Source organism: Camponotus floridanus, unplaced genomic scaffold, assembly GCF_003227725.1.
Source record: "Camponotus floridanus strain SB8 unplaced genomic scaffold, Cflo_v7.5 scaffold146, whole genome shotgun sequence".
NCBI classification, from domain to species: Eukaryota; Metazoa; Arthropoda; class Insecta; order Hymenoptera; family Formicidae; genus Camponotus; species Camponotus floridanus.
The window spans coordinates 142,857-160,115 of NW_020229266.1; the positions used below are offsets into that span (position 1 = coordinate 142,857).

General features: G+C 30.9%; 1 long non-coding RNA gene across 1 annotated transcript; it reads left to right on the forward strand.

The window, feature by feature from the left end:
• Positions 1–441: 441 nt before the first annotated feature.
• LOC112637238 lies at positions 442–7,056 on the forward strand. The gene is made up of 3 exons (XR_003122472.1): positions 442–694; positions 6,804–6,920; positions 6,996–7,056. It is a non-coding gene; the product is annotated as an uncharacterized LOC112637238 (long non-coding RNA).
• The last annotated feature ends 10,203 nt before the right edge of the window (positions 7,057–17,259 follow it).

Below are 17,259 nucleotides of genomic sequence, written 5' to 3' on the forward strand. Positions count from 1 at the left end.
CTGTAATCTTGTATTAAGAGCGCGATGAAGTGGTGAGTGGAGAAGGAGTGGTAAATGCATGAAAAGCTTTCCACTCCTTGTGCACTCATCGCGTTTCTACCCATGCAAATTGGCTGATCTTCTTTAATTAATTTCCCACTAATTATTACGAAGATTGCAAAAAACAATAAAGGACTTTCCTTCTTAGTAAGCCAACCTACCTTCACACTTCGGATGTGCAAATAGTTATCAGACACTCATATTTGAGTGTATTAAAAAAATTGCATGTAATATGATTGTGATAGATATATTTGTATTAAAAGAAAATTTTACATCAATTAATTTCTTTTATACAATTTATTTATCATAATTTATTATAATAACCATTTATAGTGATTTACAATTTTAGTTAGAAAATTAGAAATTGTATGAATGCTTATCAATAATGTTATTTAGTATTATTTGTTTGCAGTATGTTTGTTCTCATAAGTGTCCAAGTTTGGCCGGACATTATACTAATTTCATCTATAAACAAATCTAGACCACGTCAGTTGTATGTTTTGACTGAATATTTCATTGATCAAGAAAAATACTTCTATTATCTACTACTACATATGAATGCAGCTATTTCTGTAGGATTTATTGTAGTGGCAGCAACAGGGACAATGCTCATCGCATATTTTCAATATATGTGCGGAATGTTTGCAATAGCTAGGTAAAACGATAAACATAAAAATAATGAAAAAATTTAAAATAAAGAAATTCTGTTTTCTCGTTTGAAATTTAAAAATTTAGAGATTTACTTTGCAAGATACATGTTATGCGATGTTATGATATGCGATTTTGAAATTTTATATTTATTTGTACTCATCTTTTCATTACATTGTAACGGTGCACCTTTCCCAACGCCGCGGATCGGCTCGTCGGAGTCAGGGTTCGGGAGAAGGGGAGGCTCAGGCTCGCAAAACACCACACACGCACGATTTAAATTAAGTTTGCTTTATTCAAAGAAATCAGACAGGCGAGTTTCGGGTGGTAAACCCACGCAATCACCTCAAAGTATAATCTTAACTAATATTTACACGGGGTTGCGACGGAATTACGGATGCGTTTTTAACCGTTTTACATTATCCGCGCGGACACGAACGCACCTAAACCTAATAACTACGGAACTACCTAACGCTAATGAAACCTATTTACAATGACTCGCGTATCGAAATAATGAACACGCTTAAGCCTATGCTATTATACAAACGCGCGTACGAATCTTCGTAACGCGGAACGCGGAGAGTCTAGTGGGTGGTCGCGTGCGACGGGGCACGGACACGGGACCTATCAGAGTCTGCCAACCGAAGTCGGCCGAGGACGGGAGCACCTGTCCTCAGGGTGCCCCGTGGTACGCCGGGATACTGGACGTCGGTAGCACCCGACCGGGCCCGGTAGCAACCGGGCTCTAGACCAGGGAAGTTAATCAGGGCCTCCCCGAAATAAACGCGAGGACGGTGGACGAGCGATTTGTCGGGTGGCCGTGTCGAGAAAGTCGGTTGAGGATCTAGGAGGAGGAGAGAAAAAAAAACCAACTTTATTTACAATGGACTACTGCTATTCACGGAGAACCGTGAAAACGGCTCTAACGCAGAGCGGGTGGGCGGTCGATGTCCAGGAGCCGTGGATACGGCTGTCCTCCAGGTGCCGATGGACGGCGCTCGTCCGAGAGCCAGGAGCCGTGAGAACGGCTGTCGTTGCAGGAGCCGTGAAAACGGCTATTAGTTCCAAGAGCCGTGAGAACGGCTATTTATTCCAGGAGCCGTGAAAACGGCTATTTGTTCTAGGAGCCGTGAAAACGGCTATTCGGGTGTCGGGATGCGAGCCGGACAGTCCGGACGTCAGTTGCGACCGACCGAGTACGGGAGCGCCCGTACCCTGGATCGAGTCGTCCGTGGCTCGACGGAGGGCGGTTCAGATGCGAGGAAATAAGCCGGACAATTCCGGACGTCGGTTATAACCGACCGAGTACGGGAGCCTCATACCCTGAACCGGATCGTCCGTGGCTCGACGGAAGGCTCCTGGGTGTCAGGAGCACCCGACCGGGCACGGTTGAGACCGTGCTCTGGATCAGAAGCAAGGATAGGATAGGAGCTCGGTAGGCTGCGAATGCCCAGGGTGCGCCTTGTAACTTCGTGCGTCCCACAGACTTCTATAATACACTAGACTGCTAGGCTCGTTATATATTCCCCACCTAGCGTGTACCCCGAAAGTATGTACACATAGGCACCCAAAGGCGGCAGACTGAGTTACCGATTGGAATGCGACTAATATTTTATAGTCCTACGACTATGGATTACTGAGTGAGATATGTGATATATATACTATATATCGTCGTTGTTCCGTTTATGTATGATAAATGAAACGGGCAAAATAAATTAAAGTGCATACATAGATATATATGGATATATATATATATATATATATATATATATATATATATATATATATAGATATATCCATAATAATGACAATAAGATCCTTGCGTGGTGCAAGGATGCACAAATATATATAAGAAAGAATGTGGTATACATTTTTTAATATATTGTATTAATATTATATTAATTCGAACTTGAAAATATTGTATTAATTATTATAACATTTTTATGTATTAATTATTATAACATTTTTAAAAACATGTGCTGATTGTTATGCACAACGTTTTTTATGAAAAATAAAACTAAAAAAAATGATATAACCTCAAGTACATTTTTATATAAAATAACCTAATATTAATAATATTTTTTTATATTATTATCATTTTTTAAATATAAACATTAGAAAAATGTTGACAAATTATAATACAATAATACATTTCACTTGACGATCGATATATGTACATAGCAGACGACACATTCCAATCGGTTATTCAGTTATGTATAAAATATACATTATGTACTGGTACGTCTAGGGAATCAAGGTTAGTAGTCTAGTATATATATAGAAGTCTGTGGTGCGTCCCGAGAGTCGGGACAGGAATCGGTGCCGGTCTGCCGGAGCGGCCGCCTTATATACCCGGCTGGCTACCCCCACTTGATATCCCACGCGGTCATGCGCGTAGTAGTGGGGTAGACTGCGATCCTCAATCCGCGGCTCCTAATTCCGCGGCTTGGTCGAAGTGCTCAATCGGCGGCGCTTGGCGCCAAATTGGCGCAGCGCAATCCTTTCTTAGTAGCGGCAAGGCCGTTACAACATTCTAAATATGTTTATATTTTTCTGTTTACATTTACCGGGGTCATCTTTCTGAATAATTTTCAGAATGTTTTAGCCGTTTGTTATTTATTAAATAGTTATTAACAAAAAAAGTTTCACGAATAGAACATAATTTTACCACATCATATACATATGTAAGTTTAAGAAAAAATATATTTAGTAGAATATATGTATTTGTGAATTTTGCTTTATCTTGCAAAGTACATGCGTAGACACCGTGTGTTCTGCCCCCCTCTTCGTGGGAGGGCTCCACTTTCGGAAAATATAACCGAGTCCAACGTGTGTCCGGTTCACATGGTTCATGAGTTTTTACAAGTTTGCAACTTTTTATGCGAAGCCAGGTACAGTGGATGTAAAAAGTATTCGTACACTAGGAATTTTTACAAAAAATGATTTATTTCTGTGTAACAATAAATAATAAACAAATAATTATTACTTTATATTATAAATTCTTCTTTTCTCAATAACATTTCAAAAAAGAACTCATAAATTATAACATTTTATACTTCAAAACAATAAAAAAACAAAATAGCGATTTTCGAAAGTATAAAAAGTATTTATACACTCTAATTATTGAATAATAGAAACAAAATTAATACTTTGTTGGGTATCCCTTAGAATCGACTGCCTGCAGTTTTCTTGGCATCGAATCAACAAGATTTTTTGTAACGGCAGATAAAATTTTATCCCATTCTTGTTATAAAATTTTAATAAACTTTGCACGATTCGATACTTGTCTTTTTCTTACTATATTTTCAAGAATACTCCATAAATGTTCAATAGGATTCAAGTCCGGTGATTATGGGGGAATATGTAATTGTTAGGGTACATTATTATACAGAGTGACCCATTTTAACTTAGGCAGCCAAATAACTCGAAAAATAAGCACACTACGAAAAAATGGTTAGAATCAAAATTTCGTCATTTCGAGGGGGACGTACAATGACGTTAAAATCAGCCCCCCCACCTCTCCCCCTGGGCGGTGAGGGGGGGCAAGTTTGAAATCTTAAATGGGAACCCCTATTTTTCATTGCATATTCTTGTAGCTTATCTCGAGAGCTTTCCAAAACACTATAATTAAGTACCTTTTTATTAAGTACTTTTTGAGTTATAAGGCTTGAAATAATTTCTTAATTTTACATAAACCATAAAATATCTAGTAAACCATTCATTTTTCGATTATCTTACCTTCATACTTTTATGTACAAAATAATGAGAGGAATCAATTGGTGTAAAGAAAACACATAGTTGTTTCTAAGAAAAAATATGTAATTTGCAATTAACAATTCCATATTTTTTCTTAAAAACAACTGTATGTTTTCTTTACACCAATTGATTCCTCTCATTATTTTGTACATAAAAGTATGAAGGTAAGATAATCGAAAAATGAATGGTTTACTAGATATTTTATGGTTTATGTAAAATTAAGAAATTATTTCAAGCCTTATAACTCAAAAAGTACTTAATAAAAAGGTACTTAATTATAGTGTTTTGGAAAGCTCTCGAGATAAGCTACAAGAATATGCAATGAAAAATAGGGGTTCCTATTTAAGATTTCAAACTTGCCCCCCCTCACCGCCCAGGGGGAGGGGTGGGGGGGCTGATTTTAACGTCATTGTACGTCCCCCTCGAAATGACGAAATTTTGATTCTAACCATTTTTTCGTAGTGTGCTTATTTTTCGAGTTATTTGGCTGCCTAAGTTAAAATGGGTCACCCTGTATAACAGCTAATTTTTGATATTATAGGCTGTATGCTTCGAGTCGTTGTCTTGTTAAAGATAAATTTATTTTTGAGTCCAAGTTTTTCTATATTGATGGCTAGATTATGTTTCAAAATATCAATATACATTTTGTGATTCATTGTAAATCCCTTCAGTACTCATATAGCCCCACACCATCACTGAACTACCGCCGTGTTTCACAGTGAGTAACAAATTATTCGGATTTAATTCACAATTTTTTTTCACTGTGCGTCTCCCATCCGAACCAAAGTATTAAATTTATTCTCATCTGAGAATATGACTTTCCTATTTCAAAAATCACTATCCTTATTGACGTATTTTTTGGCGAATTGAAGTCGTTTTTTTCCGATTCAATTATGATAACTGTTTTTGCGCAACATATTCCGAACAGTACTGATCGAAACATGTACATCTCGTTTTTCCATTGTAGCCACAATCATCGGTGTCGAAATTTTGGGATCCTTTTTGATAAGACGCACGATAAATCTTTCATCGGTCTTTGAAAGAATGTGTAGTCGACCACTTCTGGGCGCATTTTTTACGATTTTCTGTATACAAAATCGATCAATAATAAATTGAATCCTTGAGCGAGTTCGACCAACAGTCTTGGAAATTTGCGCGAGACTTTTACATTGATTGTGCAGTCTAATGATAATTTTTCTTTCTTTCTCGGTAGTCTCGGTTTCTTTTCGACCCATTTTTGCAAACCAAAGAACAACGACTGAATGAAACTATGAAATTTTACGTCAATAAGAGAGAGATCAAGCAAAAAAATGTAAACAAACATACAAACTATGTCCCCTACCTAAGATCAGTTGTTGTCATTGATATCATAGTGTACGAATACTTTTTGTATTTTCGAAAATCGTTATATTTTGTTATTTTATTGTTTTGAAATATAAAATGTTATAATTTATGAGTTTTTTTAAATGTTATTAAGAAAAGAAGAATTTATAATATAAACAAATAATTATATTATTATTTATTGTTACACAAAAATAATCCATTTTTTGTGAAAATTTCTAGTGTACGAATATTTTTTTTACTGTATTATACCACTGTATATATTCCACACTTCAGATATCAGTTTGATTAGGTTATATTTTCCGAAAGTAGAACCTCCCCCGTAAGAGGACGGAATGGACGGTATCCACGCAAGTACTTTGCAAAACAAAGCAAAGTTTACAAATACATATATTCTAGATTTCAAGATTTCTAGCGAAACTAAACAATAATTCTTCTAGCTTAACGATATGGAAGAGACAACGAGGAAACGTAAACAAAAAATATAAACACACAAGTAAAATATAATATGAAACCGTGATGAACAAATGTAAACAAAAAGTGTAAATACATAAATAGGATGTAACGAAAAGATGATATAAAAGTATGAAACTTCAAAAGTGCAGAAACGAAAAAATGTCAGAAATGAAAAGAGATCACCGCAAAATTCAAACGATGTATTACTTAGAAATGTATGCTTTACAACATATGTGAAAATTTTTCGAGTTGTGTAACCTAAAATAAACATTTATCAAGAACTATAATTAATAGTAAGATCAAAGTACGATAAAAGAAATAAAACAATATTTTGTTTTTATTTATGTTATTCAAATTTGTTAGTTTTATATTTGTGTATTTCAAACGCTATGTTTTTTTATTAACTTTACTTCACTATTGTAATACTAACTTGTGAAGTTATGATTATTCAACTTCGAAATTATTATTAAAACTCTCAATATCACTATATACATATTTATATACATATACATATTTAGATAAATTATCATAATTAATAATTATAATAATTAAATTATTTATAGTTATCGTATCGAGAACGCAATAAAGATTCGAACATTGCAAGATATTAAATTGCAGAATAGAAATTTGATTCATAAGAGCATAAAAAACGCTGTAGATATTCACCGAAAAGCCATAAAGTTAGTAATTATTTTATAAAACATGCATAAAATATGCGTAGTATATTATAAAGTAACATTTTATTGTATTTAAAGGTTTTGCATATATCTGATATCTAAATTTGAGATATCATTCTTCTTTTTAATAATATTTGGAGTGATGAATTTAAGCTTGAATATTTTTCGAGTAAGTTTTGTTATTTAAATATAAATATATTATAAATATATTTTATTAAATTATCTAATAAATCTCTGTCTCTCTCTCTCTCTCTCTCTCTCTCTCTCTCTCTCTCTCTCTCTCTCTCTCTCTTACTTCTTAATATTGATTGATTTGATTGATAAGCTTGTGATCGCATTTTTATTATTAATTCACTATCTTTGTGTTTTAAATACATCATTATATAATTTATAAATTTATATAATTTAATTAATATAAAACAAAAAAGTAAAAAAAAATTTAATTAAAAAAACTTGGGACTTCCAATAAAATTGGCACATATTTCACTAATAATATATGTGAAATAAATATATATTTAACAGCAAATATAATTGCTGGACATTTATTATTAACTCTCTTAAGATTTTCTGGATCTTCATTTAATAATTTAATTATTATAATTCTTATATTATTTTCACAAATTATACTTTTTACTTTAGAAATTTCTATGAAATTTATTCAAGATTATGTTTCTTCTATTTTATCAACTTTATATAGTATGGAAATCTAAAAAATTGTAACATATTTCAAGTTTTAAAATTTAATGATCTAATTTCTTTAATTAATTTATATTTATTTACATTTGAAAATTTAGACTTTTAAACTAAGCAATATATTAGTAAAATTGACAGCGCCAAGTTTTTTAATTAAATTTTTTTTTACTTCTTTGTTTTATATTATATATATATATTTATATGTTTTATTAATATATGTTTGTATATTATATGTTTTATTTTATATTATATTTATATAATTTTCAGTTCCCAATTTTTAAATAAATTTTTAATTTTTTAATATTATTATTTATGAAAATTAAAACAACTATTTTGTATAACAATGTTTTCAATTAAAATATTTCTATTTAACTTGTACAAGTTTTCTTCCTTGTACTTCTATTTATCTTTTACAAATTTTTATTCTTAGTTGGCGCAATTTTTATATCACTACTTTTTGTAGACAATATGACGGTTCGATACAATTAGTGCATGAATTTAGCGCTTTTTTTTACCTTTTTTTAAAAACGTAAGTTTTTTAGGATTATATGACTTATTTTTTTAGTCTAATTTGCTAAGAGATATTATATTTTAAAAAAATGTATATTTTTTAAATATATAAGCAAATTATATAAAAATATATATAAAATAAATATATGCAATATATATATTTTAAATAAATTAATAAAGTATTCGGCTCTATGTATTTAACAACATGATAATTAAGAAACAAACGATTAAGAGCCAAACGCGGATGGTAATGCGTAAATTTCATAAACATTAATTGTTCGCGAAAATTTAAACGTGCACAAGGCATTTATACATATATTTTATTTGGTGTATATACCAAGATATAGATTCTCATGTTTTGAGAATTCTATAAAACCCCTCTTTATTCCCCTGAAGAGATGTAAACAAGAAAAATATCGGGGCGAAGTCGCTAAATCAGGAATCGAACCCGAGTCTTTCGCTTGCCGGGCGACTGTTCTTACCACTGAGCTCAGTCAGTCATTATACTAATGACACATATGACACATGTCATTAATATCGCAAATATCGCAAAGCGTCATTAGCGCATTCTTCTGTCGAGGAAATATACGTTTTCTCTTTCTATGTGTTGTGTACATGTGCGTTGATGATGATGATGATGATGATAAGTACATTTCTTAATTGAAAATTTTCATATTTCGACTTTGCGTTATGATATCTCCGTTTATAGATCACGCACAAAATAAAGATACTTTCTTTATACAATTCAAATCCGCTCTATCAATTAAGGCTGATAAAAATTCAATCCGTTCAGCCGTTTTTGAAATTCGATAATCTGAGTTACTCTCAACGGTTCGACTCGCATATAGATACACGGAGTGCCGCGCAAATGTTTCCCATGAACTTGGCGCGAGACACCGTGTCTTGATATGTATAAAACATATAATTTTTTAAATATATATAAATTATATATATTAATATACTGTAGCGGTCACACATAAGTTTAAGACGATAAATTTTAATTTCGGTTATACGCTTGTCGTATAAGCAGTTTTTCCCATTTAGTTTATTTTGTTTTGAAATCATACAGATGCTTATTATTATCGTTAGAGATATAAAAAAAATTATAAAACTCTAAAGTTAAAAAACTATTTATTGTTTTATTATTATACCTATGTTTCTATTATTATATCTATGTTACCTATGTCTCAAATGATAGATATTTAAAGAACTACTATACAAAATGTTTCATAAGTGATGGCAAAATTTCAGGAATGGATTCCTCATATTGAGAAAAGAAAGAAAAGTTAATCAACATAGATTGTGAAAATAATTAGTTTTGTTATTAAGTTTTTTAATACAAAATTTGTCTCATTTCTCGGCTTAGAAGTCGTTTTACAGGCATCAACAATGTTTTTCAAGTTCGTATGTTACTTAGCCTGTATTATTTTTTGTTTAATTCTATTTTTCATGTATACAGAAACTTGGTACGTCTGAAGAGCGCTACATTTTTCAAGGTGTTTTCGTCTCAAAATATTGAGCTGAATAAAAAACTAATAATATAACAAATTAGCTAAATAGTTACAAACGGTTGGAACATTTTCAATTAAGAGCCCGAAGACCACGTAAGAAACCAACAATGAGTAGGGAGACCGGGGACAAAAGTAACATTTTTTGTATTATAAGTTATTAATTAATTATCGTTAGAGATATAAAAAAAATTATAAAACTCTAAAGTTAAAAAACTCTATTTTGTTTTATTATTATACCTATGTTTCTATTATTATATCTATGTTACCTATGTCTCAAATGATAGATATTTAAAGAACTACTATACAAAATGTTTCATAAGTGATGGGCAAAATTTCAGGAATGGATTCCTCATATTGAGAAAAGAAAGAAAAGTTAATCAACATAGATTGTGAAAATGATTAGTTTATGAGTTATTAAGATTTTTGTAATACAAAATTTTGTCTCATTTCTCGTCTTAGAAGTCGTTTTACAGGCATCAACAATGTTTTTCAAGTTCGGCGGCCTATGTTTACGTTAGCGCGGTGTATTATTCTTATCCTTGTTTACAATTCCATACTTTTTTCATGTATACAGGAACACTTTGCCGTACGTCTGAAGAGCGCTGAAACATTTTTCAAGTTTAGTATCATCTAACGCGTCTCACAACAACGATTGATAAGCTTGTATTGTGACAGAAGGTGGACATATTGAACATTTTCTCTAATTGTCCAAAATCTTAATAACTTAAAAACTAATCATTTCCGGACCTATATTGATTAACTTTTTTTCTTCTCTAATATAGGAATATTTAGGAATATTTATTAATATAGGAATATTTTCTTCTCATAAGGAATCCATTTCTGAAATTTTGCCCACCACTTATGAAACATCCTGTAGCAAGTACGTTGCTCGTTACTTTTATCCTAGAGACCTAGAACGAAAGTAACATAATCTGAGGCTCAAAGTACCAGTTTCTTTTTTTCGGGAAAATAAAATAAATATGACTTTCAATTTAAGGCAGCTTTTATTATAATCTTTTATTAAGCAAAATAATTTTTATTATAAACTTGTATTAAATTGTATTATATTAAAATAAAAAATAAAATAAATATTTATTTATATCATCTTTAAAAAACTTAAAAGAAATAATCTTAAACAAAATAATTGTAAGTATAATCTAATATCATAAAATAATTATACTTAATATCACACCAGTTTTGTACTTTTTTAAGTCTAAATAGTTTAATTTTAAATAATAATGTAAAAATTGTATGATAACTACTTATACAAAAAAGATTGTTATCTATTCCGAATCACAATTATGGCATACATAATAAGAATCACATTTGATACAATTATTATAAGACCAGCTCTTATACTTTAAGCATTGAAACGATGTGACTTTCGTCCACAGAGTTTCGTATTATTTCTATCCCCAAACATATTTTTTAGAATAAAAGCATTATAACCTAAATATGATGTAAGACTTAACCAAATAACTATAAAAACTTATGAATACATTTTAGAAGAATACGAGGTGTGTTCAAAAAAAAAAGGTGACTTTTTATTTTTCTCGAAAAATATTTATTTATTCATCAATACCTATTTTGTCCCCTTCAAAATAATCCCCCTCAGATATTATACACTTGTGCCAGCGCTTTTTCCAATCTTCGAAGCACTTTTGATATGCGCTTTTTGGTATGGTTATAATTTTTTGGCCAAAGTCAACACCGTAACCATGCCTCAGCCACCGTATTCACCGGACTTGGCCCCCTGTGACTTTTTCTTGTTCCCAAAACTGAAAAGACCCATGAAAGGACGGAGATTTGCCATGATTGAGAAGATAAAGACCGCATCGCTGGAAAAGCTCGAGACCATACCAAAAAGCGCATATCAAAAGTGCTTCGAGGATTGGAAAAAGCGTTGGCACAAGTGTATAATATCTGAGGAGGATTACTTTGAAGGGGACAAAATAGATATTGATGAATAAATAAATATTTTTTGAGAAAAATAAAAAGTCACCTTTTTTTTTAACACACCTCGTACATCGACAAATAATTACGTCAATATATACACTTTAATTAGACATAGATACAAAAAAACTAAAACAAGAAATACTTAGGCGAATAATGCAAATACATTAATTTCACTCCTGCATGTGCAACCGGCGCGATCGTTCAACAACAATTAGCTGAAAAGGAAGAGAATCGTACGCGTTTGACTATATAGTACAAATTATTGAACATATTGTGTAATTTAATACGAGACTTGTTACTTTCATGACGCTGTTACTTTTATCCCCGGTCTCCCCTAAAAATCGAAAAATGAGACTTGCATTTGTTAATGCTCATAAACATTGAACAAGTCAAGATTGGCAAAATGTATTATTTTTGGACGAATCAAAGTTCAATCGCGTTTCTTCTGATGGAATACAATACGTGAGACATCGTTTTAAAGAAGATTTAAATCCACAATTTACCGCATTTTATCGACTCTTAAACATGGAGGTGGAAATAAAATAGGGTGAGCGTGTTTTTCCAACCGTCTTCTAACTGTTCTAGCTCTAATTTGTATATCATTAATTACATTTATTTCAAAATATCAGTTGTAGAACGAAAACGCATTTTCTCGCACAAACAATGAATGCGACAATCCATTTTCTGAGTTGTTTTTTGTAGTCTACCACTTTTTGGTCAGAACAAAAGCCAGTGTTTAAAAATGTATACCATGCTTGCTTACAAGCAGTATCTAACCTATTAACAATACTTGATATTTCAGCAAATGTCTTTTTTTGCTTTCGAAGTCTTATAATTCGTTCCCTTTCGTTAGGTAAATTCCGTGATTTACTCATACGCTCGTTAAATGAAAATAAATCAACAAAAAACACACTACATATCAACTTTAATACCAAATTTGTATACCAAAATGCCAAGCGAATTTGTTAAATGTTACTAATTTTACATAGATCGTCTTAAACTAATGTCCGTTGTTCATAAAAGTCAGGAAAACAGAAATATTGGGAAGACTGTGTTTTGTTTACATTTCGTAGCCGAAGGTTTGAGATTAAGAAACATGCATCTGTATGATTTCAAAACAAAACAAACTAATTGTAAGTGAAAAAAGACTATTTATAACAAGCGTATAACCGAAATTAAAATTCATCGTTTTAAACTAATGACCGACTGTATATAATATTTTTTAGGAATTTTAGAAGAATGATTGTAATTAAAGAAAGACTATCTATTTTTTAATTTTGATTTATACAGGGTCTAAAACTTTTTGCAATCGCGAAGTGTGAATGTAGATTGGTTCAAATTAAGAAGGAAGGATCTCTACTGTTTTACGATATTCGCAATAATTAACGAAAAATTAATTAAAGAAGATCGGCCAATCTGCGTGAGTAAAAGCGCGGCGATGAAAGTCGTCCACTGTAACCTTAAGTTAGACGCACGGCGAAGCGGTGAGTGGGAAGGGATTGGTGAGTGAGTCCGGGCCAATATCGCAAAACAATAAAGATTCTTCCTTCTTTTGAGCCAATCTACCTTCACACTTCGAGATTGTGAAACATTTTCAGACACTCTGTATATCGTAAATGAAAATTATGTAGAATAACAGCTCGTGTCTGCGCCCTGTTAAATTATATATAATATATTCAAATATATATATTATATTATATATACAAGTTAGGTTGTCCCATTTTAAATAATGCATTAAGATTTCTCGAAAACTAGGTAGATACGAAAAAATGTTTCAAACGAATGTTGTATGATTCGAAGGGGGATATAAGAAGGTCTCATTGATTTGAAATTGGGTGTCATCATTAAGGTCAGGTCTAGGCCACATCAATTTTTTAAATAGAACATATTTTTGATTCGCACATATTTCCAGAATCTAATAGCTGATAGCAAGAGCTTTTCAAAACACTATAGATTACATTGGAACGGTCTTTCTCGTCGCACGCTTTCATTCACACGAATTAGTCGATCTTTTTTAATTAATATCTCGAAATTTTGTGTAATTGCTTGCAAAATGGTATAGAGCTTGTTAGTTCGGTTTGGTTAACAAGATCTACTTATAGATTTTTTTTGATAGATGATACAATGGATACCCTGTTTATAAATATATGTATACAGGGTATTCGGAAATTCAACCGACAAACTTTCAGAGATTGTTGAGAGCACCAAAAGGATCATTTTTTTCAAATGAACCTTGGATCGGAAATATGTCGTTACATAGCTACGACACACAAAGTGTCCGAAAAAGGTCAGAAATATCTAAAATAATTTAAATTTTATAAAAAACTGTTTCAGACAAAAGTTGTAGGATATAAAAAGATATATTTATTGATCTTAGCTGGATCAGCCACCAATCTTGCTTTCATTGGCTAGATTAGCCATCGATCTTGCTTAAGGCATTCTCAACCTGATCTTGGCGGCGCCACTCAAATTTATAAGGTCAGGAAATAGATCTTTTTACACCCTACAACTTTTGTCTGAAACAGTTTTTTATAAAACTTAAATTATTTTAGATATTTCGAGGTTCGACCTTTTTCGAACACTCTGTGTGCTATGACACGTTTCCGACCCTAGATCCATTTGCAAAAAATGATTCTTTTTGTGCCTCCGACAATCTCTGAAAGTTTGTCGGTTGTATTTCCGAACACCCTGTATACACACACACACACACACACACACACACACATATACAGGGTATTTAAGGCCATTTTAATCGATCACCCCGAATAACATTTTTAATTTTGAGTGTAGAAAAAAATGTTTCAGACAAAAGTTAAGTATGGTTTCAAAGGGGACATAAGATCATGACAATTATTTGACCTTGAATGGTCTTTTGAAGGTCACGTGATAGTTACCTTTAATTTTTTAAATGAAACCCCTTATTTTTCATTACACATTCTTGTAGCTTATCTCGAGAGCTTTCCAAAACACTATAACTAAATGTTTTTTCGTTAAATACTTTTCGAGTTACAAGGCATGAAATAAGTTCTTAATTTTACATAAACCGTAAAATATCTAGTAAAATATTCATTTTTCGCTTATCTTATTTCCATATTTTTATGCACAAAATAATATATGTAATTTGCAATTAACAATTACATATTTTTTCTTAAAAACAACTATACGTTTTCTTTACACCAACTGATTCCTCTCATTATTTTGTACATAAAAATATTAAGGTGAGGTAATCGAAGAATGAATCTTACAAGAATGAATTTTACAAGAATGAATTTTACAAGATATTTTACGGTTTATGTAAAAGTAAGAAATGATTTCAAGCCTTATAACTCGGAAAGTATTTATGAAAACTAATTATAGCTTTGAAAAGGTCTAAAGAAGGACTACAAGAATATATAATAAAAAGTAGGTAGTTCTATTTAAAAAATCAAAGTTGACTTTCACGTGACCTTCAAACGACTTTTCAAGGTCAAATCAATGACACCATCTTATGGCCCCCATCAAGCCATACAACTTTTATCGAAAATATTTCTTTCTAAAATGCATAGTTTATGAAATATTCGACCGTCCCGAAACTTTTGGGAAGCACTGCATGTACAAGATGTTCGGAAGTTCAACCGACAAATTTTCAGTGATTGTCGGGAGCATCATAAGAATCATTTTCTGCAAATGAACCTGAGGTCGGAAACATGTCGTTACATCACTACGGTATAGGGAACACTCAAACACCCCGTTCGAAAGAGTCGGGACCTCGAAATATCACAAAAAATAGAAGTTTTGCAAAAAATTGTTTCAAACAAAAGTTGTAGGGTATAAAGAGGTCTATTTATTGGCGCCATGTGGATGGCGTCGCCAAGATTACGACAAGGTCACCTTGAATTTTTGAAATATCTCTTTAAATTTTTGACATATCTTTTTAGAACACCCTGTATATATATATATATATATATTCACATAAAGTGACCGATGTGAATATTAGCTAAAGCTAAAGAGCTATGAAAAAATTTTTATACCAAAAGATATTTTTATACAAAAAGATGTTTGACATAGAGGGGGACATTGTATAGTACAAACGATATTTATATAGATGAAGGCATTAAGGAGATTTCAAAATGAACTTAATTTTTTTAAAAGGAACCCCCTATTTTTTATTACGTATTCTAATAGCCTATCTCGAGAGCTTTCCAGAATATTATAATTAAGTTAGTTTTCACTAATTACTTTCCGAGTTATGAAGCTTGAAATTATTTTTTAATATTACATAAACCGTAAAATATCTTGTATAATATTCATTTATATATATATATGTGTATATATATATATATAAAATTTAAAAATATATACTATATATATATATATAATATATTATATATATATATATATATATATATATATATAGTATATAGTATAGTATATATACAAGTATTCGAAAAGTGTGGGACCTCCCTATTATCTCAAAAGATCGCACTTTTACGGAAAATGACTTCAACAAAAATTGTAGGGGTCGTAAAGTACTATCTTGTGGTGACCTTGAATTTGACCTTAAACTTGACCTTAAACTTGACCTGGGGGGTTATTTGTAGGTCACTTTGAATTTTTTAAATGGAACACCTTGTATATTTTTGCACATTCTTGTAGCTTATCTCGAGAGCTTTCCAAACCACTACAATTAAGTTAGTTTTCATCAAGTACTTTCCGAGTTATGAGGCTTGAAATCATTTCTTAATTTTATATAAACCGTAATATATCTAATAAAATATTTATTTTTCGATTATCTCGCCTTAATACTTTTATGTACAAAATATAATATAATGAGAGGAATCAATTGGTGTAAAGAAAACACATAGTTATTTTTAAGAAAAAATATGTGATTTGCAATTAACAATTATATATTTTTTCTTTGAAACAACTATGTGTTTTTTTACACCAATTGATTTCAAAAAATTCAAGATGAACCTACAAATAACCCCCAAGGTCAAGTTCAAGGTCACCACAAGATAGTACTTTACGACCCCTACAACTTTTGTTGAAGTCATTTTCCGTGAAAGTGCGTTCTTTTTGAGATAATAAGGGAGTCCTACACTTTTCGAATATCCATATAATACGTATCAGGATACATACATGTATTAAGATATGCGATATATAAAATTATATAAATAGATTTCTGTCTCTTGGATCTTATACATATTGTATTGTAAATACTATAAGTACTATAAATTATTTGAAGTAAAATTATTATAAATAAAATTTTTTTTCAAATCTTTTTTTATTATTTCTACATTTAAAAAATTTAATTTATAAAATTTATTTAATTATATCTCTCTTATATAGCATATTTTAGGCAATATATAATATTAATATAATGTAGGTAATATATAATAATACAATATAATTACCTTAAATTATGTATTTAATTATATAAAGATTGTTAAATGTTATTTTAAAATATTATTCAGTAGATAAAAACTATTAACCAAATCGAAATAAGAATACGAGACGAGATTTATGTTATAAAAATTCACTCATTATTAATACAAGAGTTAGGTTTGAAAACTTGTAGTAACATATAATATTTTTAGAAATATTCTCTTATTTTAAATTTTTTGAGCTAACCTTCTTTAAAATGAATTCACTTATTATATTATAAATCTTTAGAATTTTGTAGTTTTATTAAT